This window comes from Lygodium microphyllum, chromosome 16 (assembly GCF_053477565.2).
Source record: "Lygodium microphyllum isolate KBCC chromosome 16, Lygodium_microphyllum_v1.1.10, whole genome shotgun sequence".
Lineage (NCBI taxonomy): Eukaryota > Viridiplantae > Streptophyta > Polypodiopsida > Schizaeales > Lygodiaceae > Lygodium > Lygodium microphyllum.
In genome coordinates, this window is record NC_141150.1 from 1370967 (window position 1) to 1379698 (window position 8732).

The following is an 8732-nucleotide window of genomic DNA, read 5'->3' on the forward strand; positions in this document are numbered from 1 at the left end:
TCAGGCCGTCAACTGAAGGCTCCCTCCCTCCACGCTCGATGACGCTGCACACCCCTCCCCTGGGCCTTCGTCCATAGTCGCCAGACGCTATCTGGGCTCTCCAATTGGCGCTGTCGTATTGCTGCGCATTTGAGGTGTGAAAACCACCTAAAAGTTGTGCATGAGATTTGTTACTTTGTACATACTTAGTTGTTATGTTTGCTCTTTCATTCTATGCCGAAGATGGAGAAGAATAAGGTTTTTGATAGATTGGAAACTCGAGATGTAATCTCATGGGCTACACTTATTTCAAGATATGCCGAATATGGGCTTTGTGAGGAAGTACTAAACTAATTCCAAGAGATGCAAGTCGAAGTACATTGGTGGATATGTTTGCCAAATGTGAGAGCTTGCTTGATGTTTAGCACACCTCAGAATGGTGCAATACAACTAGTAGGAGCATCAAGACAGGCTTGATTGTGAGTGTCATTGTATCACAGTGGACTTGGGCAGCTACTATTTTGCAAAGCTCTAATGTTACATGGGAGTATGGTGTTAATGGCCCTTTGTGGTATGCGAGTGAGACGACAATTCAGGTGCTCCTTTTTGGAGTATTTGCCATTGAAATCAAACGGAAGACATCATCTGTACATACAATTGGTGAGATTGTGTGTGTGAGGTGGGTTCTTTTTGGTGCACATTGTTGTTGTCCACTTCACCAAGATGGATACGCATAGTGGTAGCATGTTTCGACTTCTATAGGCCTCATCGTCTTGATTACTTTAGTGGATCCTTCCCCCCCCCACGACAAGTAATAGTGCTACTTCAGGTGGCAGTACAGCACTGTTTAATCTGTCTTGAAGGGGCAAGTTGTGTACATGCTATGCTAATCTTTGATGGGAGATTGTGCTATCCTTATCACTCTCCATTTATAAAGAAGGAGGCTACTTTTTGATAAGGACAATCTGCGTTTGTATTAAAAAAATGAAAAGAGCCACTAATCCTGGAAAAAGGGGAGCGAAAAGGGAGGCCTCTCTGGTTTTTCCTGGGGGGGCAGAAGGGACGAAAAGGACGCTCCTGCGACAGCTCGGAGGGGAATAGGGACGAATGTGGAAGAGGGAAGGGAGGCCTGCCAACGAAGGGAAAAATTTCCAGCCTTCCACTGCTCAAGAGAGAGCCTTCCACTACTCAAGATAGAGCCTTTCACTGCTTATGAGGGAGCCTTCTATTGCTCATGATAGAGGGGGGACCAGTAGCGCTGGGAAATGGAGGGGGGGCGCAGAATTTGGAGAGGAAGGGGATCAACGGAAGGAGCTCTGCTTTTTGGTGGGAAGGAGGTTTTCAGTAAGGGGAATTCGTGTTTTGGGATGGCTCGGAGGGAAGAATCAGCAGGGGCCTCGACACGACCAGCAGCGTGAAGAAATCCAGGCCTTTTATGATTCGCCGTTGCTCGAAGTCCTGTTCCATGGGCTCAAATTGAAACCTGTCACATTTCCACAGATTGACACCTATCATGATTCTACGAATTGATACCGTCTTGTGAAAGTTAAACTGTTACCCTTCTTGTGAAATCCACAATCACCGAGCAGGACTCTGCTACACATGAGGCCATTGCCTTCAGATTGTCAGCCATATTAGGAATCAGAGCAATAGAAGAGGAGAAGTGTTTCAGAGTTCCGATCTGATTCCCTGCGCCTCTATTGGAGCCTCTTTTCTATGACGAGCACCGCCGCACACCAGGAACGCCTCCTTGCCCTCGCTTGCCCCGCCGTGGAAGCGCTTGCATCAGCCAGTAAAGGCACCGTCTCTTCAGCCTCACCAGCGTCATCATGCCTGTATCCCCTTCGTTCCCCGGGCACAAAGCACTCTCGTGAGAAAGGTCACAGCAAAGGAGTTAGACAACATATTGGACGGCACCAGAAACTGTCCTGTAGTTGTAGATTTTAATGCTCAGTGGTGTGGCCCCTGCAAGCTGCTTTCGGAGGAGCTTGAACAGCTAGCTGCAGAGTATGGTGATACAGTGACATTTCTTAAGGTGGACACAGATGAAGAATTTGAGCTTGTGAGTCAAATGCAGATTCAAGGATTACCAAACTCTTATATTTGTAAGTAAAGATGCTGTAAAGAATGCAATTCGTACAGAAGGTTTGCTACCTGCAGATATCATTCGCAGCATAATTGAAAACGAGCTGTGATGAAGCTCAAATTCTGATATTGTTTCCTGCACAGGAGCTACTATAAGTTTGTTGAAAATCTTTTGACACATCTCTAATTAGATCAACACAGACTTTTAACTTTTATGAGATGTAGCTGGACCGAATTCCCTAGCAAGAATTTGATTTCCCTTTCAATGGAGAGTCAAAGGAAGGTTCTCGAGGATAAACTGGAGCCGCTGGCTACAAAACAGGCAGAAGATGGGTGTTCTTGATGCTGCTTTCAAGCTTCTCACAAGGAAAAGGAACTCAATTTACATCTCGTTTATCTTCATCAACGTTCTTGTCTTGTTTTTGTTTAAAAGGTGAAAGAAGAAAGGAGTATTTGCACTATAAAGCCCATTGATCCAAGTCTGCCATGTCAAGTGATAAACCCACTATTAAGACCTTGAAGCCAGATATGATGTTGATACTAAAGGGATGATGTTAATTGCTCTGAAAATTATAACAAAGCAGAAAAATTGAGAGATGAGATATGAGCTTTACATGAGGACAATAGATTTGGTGTTCTTGCAGCAAATGAAAAATTTTGTAAGGCGTTTGCTTTTGGAAATATGAAGATGATGCAATAGTACTTACTGCACATGATTACAGTTATTGTTCATATGTTAAAAATACTATCATGAAAGAGAAAAATGTGCTTTACATTGCCACAAATCAGTTTGTCGGCTTATGGAGAATGTAAAAGAATATATGGTTCTTGATCATTCCGTGTCCAACCTTCTTGACCTTGGAAAGGAGCCACCTCTGAAAGGATAATGCTAATTCTTCTGTCTGAAGCTGATAACTAGATTTTGTATTAAATATTTCAATATTGAAGGATGAATTCTATGCTCAGCTGAGAACTTGCTTTTAGTCTTATCATTGCTGTAAAGACGAGGACTCGTTGAAAGCTTAGTGGACACAAATCCTTACATCTTGCTTATGCATTTGTCTGATCTTTTATCCTGAAATTTATCAAGGTCTTCTGAAGACGCGACTTTGCTTTCTTAAATCCTTCGACAGCGCTGTTCCCCCCCTGCGTTCTGCCGCAATGATAGCCGTGGGTTGACTTACCGCGCCGCCACCCAGGAGAACATCTCAGCCTACCTTCCCCCCTGTGCTGCTGAACGGGCCCTGGACCACGATCGTAACCACACGCCCCCCCTGCCCCGACGTCACTGCTGATTCCCAGAAGCTTCTTAGAAGCTTCTTTAAAAAGCTTCTAAGGTACAAGGCTTAAGGCCTTGTGCACACGGGTTCCACCGCGGGGAGGGGGAAAGGGTTAAAAGGCCTCCCTTAGAGCCTTTTCCCATAGCTTCTCAGGGATAAGCTTTGGCCTTGTTCCTGCGGCCTTCTCAGGAATTCCTGCGTACAAGGAAGAAGGCACATCTCAAGGCTGTTCGGAGAAAGCGTAGAAGCGAGGGTAATCCGCAAAGTTTGTGACCATGCCTACAATGGCTCCCAAGAAGACGCAAGGCGCGCCTGCGGGAGGTTCTTCCCCGGACTTACACGTGGATATCACCGTGGATCCACAAATCCAGGTTCCGTAAATATATTTCCACATGAAGAGATGTTTTAAATACGCTTAACTCCATAGGGAAATTCATACTACGTTATCATTAATTCATGGGTAGTGATAATAGTACATTCGATAATTATAGATAAAGGATCCGTGCATATCATGCATCTACAAAGTTATGAATGAAAAGCACTTATTCTCCCTATGAACTTAGTTGCAAACTGTCTTGTCGTGCATTTTCAAAGTGAAAGCCACATATGGCCTAGGGTAAAAGGGGAAATTGTTAAAGTGCATTGGTCATGTAGGAAAAGAGTATTTTGCATTTAGTCAATAACTCCCTTCGTTATGATTCGCGTGAGGGATTTATTAACTTCTGTTTCACGGCATGATAAAGAAACCCGATCTTATAAATGGCATGGAGGATGATGCTTGCAAATAGATTAAATCGACTCTTGCCTTAGTATTGCATGAACTTCACTTACGATGTTGTTGTATCTAAGGGTCGCACTTTTACTTTCGCAAACTTCATTTCATCATGTAACATTTAGGAATGATTGCATGGCTTATAAAAGCATGAAATGCAAATACTTAGACACAAGGTTGTAGGTGTTATCCCTTGACCTAAATCCTAGTAAGCCCTATGTAGATTACTCTTCAAATTATCTTGCCTTTTGACTTTAATTAAAAGGAAGGGATAGGGCTATTGCGGATCTTATGGTATGTGAAAGTAATGAATTACAGGTTTACATGTATTGTAACATTTTGCAACTATTTTCCGACTTTAGATAAAGTATATCATCTCTAGGAAAGAATTGTCCTTGTTAAAGACAAGTAGGTCAATTTACCCAAGTCATGTGTAGTATCACGACTGCTAGGGTTTCGTATAGGCATAGCTAGCCGATTCAATCAAAACCTCAAGTACTAGTTAGGGCTTGGCACGTTAGAGATGTAGCCAAGTAACGTACTTGGACACCAAGTCGAAGTCCTCAAACCCAAAGGTCCTACCCACCTTTCCGGAAAATTGACCCAATGGGGCGCGCAAGCAAATAATGATCTAGGGTTTCTACCCTAAGGATCATTCGACCTAGTGCTAGAACTCGGTTTGAGTTGGAATCCCTAGGACCGAACGTTGTCGGTCTAGTGAAATTAGGATTGGGGTGAGTGAGAAGACGCCCTAAACCCTACTTCGAGTCTAATCATAATTCTTGACCAGAAAACACCATTCAAAAGTGAAATGATCTCTTGGAATGGAGGCGACACTTGTGCAACTAGTTGCAACGTCGCATAGCCTTGTGGTTCGATCACAAGAAAGTTTTGCCAATCCTTGGAATGAGGTTGGCAGGTTCTTGCGCAAGTTTAACTTGTAAGGGGATGGGTAGTCATCCTATTACATCGCCCTCATTAGGGGAAATTTGCCAAGTTAAGGGAAGTTAGGTATTTGCTTGGACGCAAATGATTAATCAATAAATTAAAGCGACATGCCCGCTGGGATTTACTATTAATAAAACCTAAGGTATTGGTTAAGTTGGGTTAACAGGGAATGACCCTAACCCAAGGACAATAGGGATCTTGCCAAGTTGCAATTGATTCCGGATCGAATGCTGGATGCATTCGGAGAGAAGGAGTCACTCCTTAACAGTTTGCCATATAAACGACTACTGGAATTGATTGTGCTTGTAACAGTTTAGAAAGCACTGTTTGCATTGTTGTTCAAGGAACTAAAGGATGAAAAGATATATAAATGCTTCAGGTTGAAGGCCTGAAGGGAGGGGCAGCTTCAGTTACCCCCGACTGCCTGCCTGACCCTAACCAAGGGGGTTGTTGACCGCGCCGGGAACGTGGACCGAACCCGCCGCGAGAGGTCTTTCCGTTGAGCTCTACTTGGAGCAGGAGGACGCTTGGGTGCCAGGGGGGGCTCTGGCCGTAAATCCCTCGCCTTCCGGGTCCTGTACAAGAGACTAACGTGACTCGGGATTGGATCTCGAGGCCTGCATACTAGTCTACGGGCAGAAGCTTGGAATAGTGATCCCTAGCGGATTACTGGATAAGCCTTCGGGCGGATTATAGATAAGCCTACGGGCGGAACTCCTTGTATTTCAAAGATAAATGATGATATGATAATAAAGAAGTTGTTTGATATTGTTTTTCTATGTCACATGATAAGATTACGTGAAGGAACCAGTGCTTAACGGGATTAATCAATGGAGCTGTTTGTTATATGTCAAATTAATGTGTTAGGTAATTACATAACTAAAACAACCGAGGAAAGTGCGGAGGATGGACCATGGGTCCGTCCTATGGATGGGTGGTCCCGGTTAGTCGGGAACTTTTCTCAAAAATCTTGAAAAACAACAGGATGATCATCGTCATCAAAGCGAATAACGAGAACGATGACCTAGAGGTACCTCTTACCCAATTTACGCTGTTTTAGGGGAACGGAATGGGACTATGCCTTATGGCAGAGAGGTTGAGCCTTGCATCCCTCTCGTTTCCCATTCTCCTTGAACCAAGTGCAGCATGAATCCGCTTCGGACCTGGCGCCTCTGCGTAAAGTAGTTCGCTCGGGTCTGACGCTAGTTGCTGCTAGCTAATGACCAAACAGGAAAACCCAAATTCAGGTCGATCCTAAGTGGAAACGGCCAGGATACTTCCGCTACGTGGCAGACACGGGAAGACCTGGATCGCAAGTCCCGTAACATTCCATGGGAGTGCCGGGCGGAGCTTTCTAGACATCCTTTCCGATGGACTGCTAAGACATGTCCGGGATGATTCTAGGGGACACGTTACATGGTATGCTGAAAAACATCTCCGTATTGATCCCATACATACTTTAGAGGCTTGAACATTACTTCTACTCCCATCTTATCTGGCCTATATATGATTTTGAGTCGATTTCTATGACATTGTTCTTGGCCCCAAATCATGAAGAAAGGATACTTCCTTTTGTGCATGGATCTCCAAGCACTTAATAACTGCCATGACATTCTTGTGTAAAGCTGTTGATCAAACTCCCACTTGGAATCTTGCAAATAAGGCTTCAAGAAACTCCATACGTCCTGGTTGAAGAACAAGCCATTGCTTTTCCATTTGAAAGCTTTGAAACCTTTTAGACTTAGCAAAGCATCGTTGTAAAAGAAGACCATTGAGATCAAGTATTACACATAATTGTGTTGCATTTCTTATCAAGGAAACATCAATCACATCATCGTGCTCTACTGTTGTTGAATCTGTTAGATATCCAACCATAGATGTCTTAGTTAAAGTTACAAAGAAGAAAAAGAAGCACATTAGATTCATTTACTTCCTCATCATTCTACCTAATGTTTGAGCTATAAACTGGGATAAAACACTAAAGTAATTTAGCTTCACATTGATAAATACATACATTATAGGTACTACTTAATAAAAAAATATATATGATGATTTCTTTGAAGTAAAAACTATTATAATAAAGTCATTTTTTCATACCTACTTTTTATCGCTAATTATAAGTATACTTGAGATACTAACAATAGATTCTTGTAATGAGTTGCACAAATTATATTATCAATATAAAATTTAACATACTCAGTTTCTAAAAAGGCATTCAAAATGGCATGTACAAAGAAGGTGTTTATTAGTCCTAATTATTAAAAGAAAATTTAAACATGATACTTTTTACCATGTGACCAAAACTATGTCACATATAAGTGATACATGACAATTTAATTGAGATAAGTTATACTCTATTTGGGTAAGTTTTCATAGTTTCTTCTTAAGGACTAACCATTCTATTTTTGAACTAGTTATATGCCATAGATATTTAAACTCACGAATTGTAACAATTATTTTACCTTAATATTTCATATACACATCTCAAAAGATACATTGGAGAAAAATCTTTGTTGCAATATTTAGTACTAAGGTAAAACTCCTTTGGGAGATGCAATGAATCTTTTTTAGGGTGTGCAATATATTATTGGCTCTCTTATCCTAAGGTACGCATAGACATACACTAGTGATGTAGTAAAAGAGGCTATAAGAGATAAGAGATTTGACCATGTGGAAAAATCTAACCAAAACTAACATGACAAGATCATAACACAACATATCTAAGAGTTTAATTGAAATAAGATCTAAAATAGACTTAAGTTAATTTTGCATAGCTAGCTCCAACTTTTCATTATGATAAGTATTCTTACACACTAGATTACAATTAAATAGTTGTCCTTACAAAGGATGATAAATTTTAATGAACTCTTTAATACTAATTTGGCAAAATATTTACTTAAATGGATTTTTTAAACCAAACATGCTTGGTACCTTTTGTAAAAAATTAAAAAACTAAAGACATAGTTTCTTTACTTAATATCATCAAAGAAAGAAAATATTGCAAATGCTAATGGAAGTAACTCTCAAGAAAAAAATCAATATTACATCAATGTGTCTTCCTTGATGAAAGGAGAAGGAACGGAGTTTAAACACCTGAAGTAGCCTTTAATGTCTCTTTCATAATTAGACTTGCTATATCTTGGCTTGATTCTTATATGCCCTCGGGTGGTACTTCAAGAACTTGAACTTCAACAGGAGGAACCTCTTGGGAATTTGAATTTTGTTTGGCACTCTCATGGACCCTCCACAATTGTGCTTCAACCTCTCTTTGCTCTTGAGTGTTGCAAACCACTACAATAGTCTTCATATGATTTACCAATGCCACCTTAAATATAAGTCCACTTGCATATACATCAAATACAACCTCATGACTATCATTTAATGCTTTGATTGTAGTTTTCATAACTTTCATTTTCTTTCTCAAAATGTCTTTTGCAATCCTTTGTTCTTTAATATCTTAATCATTGCACTCCTTATCCAAGCCTTCAAAGTCCAAAATGGAAGGCTTGTTGACATTGTTTATATATCGCTCAAAATTGATAAAGTTTTTCTCCATGGTCACTAATGTCAAAACCACAAAAGAATCTATAGATACAAAAGCAAACATTCTATCCATTGGTAGGAAGTAAACACTACCAACTAGCATGCAATACTTGCAAGAAATGCTT

At 41.0% G+C, this 8732-nt stretch overlaps 1 pseudogene; it reads left to right on the forward strand.

The window, feature by feature from the left end:
- The first annotated feature begins 1581 nt into the window (after positions 1-1581).
- LOC148022458 (thioredoxin-like protein CITRX, chloroplastic) lies at positions 1582-2174 on the forward strand (annotated as a pseudogene).
- The last annotated feature ends 6558 nt before the right edge of the window (positions 2175-8732 follow it).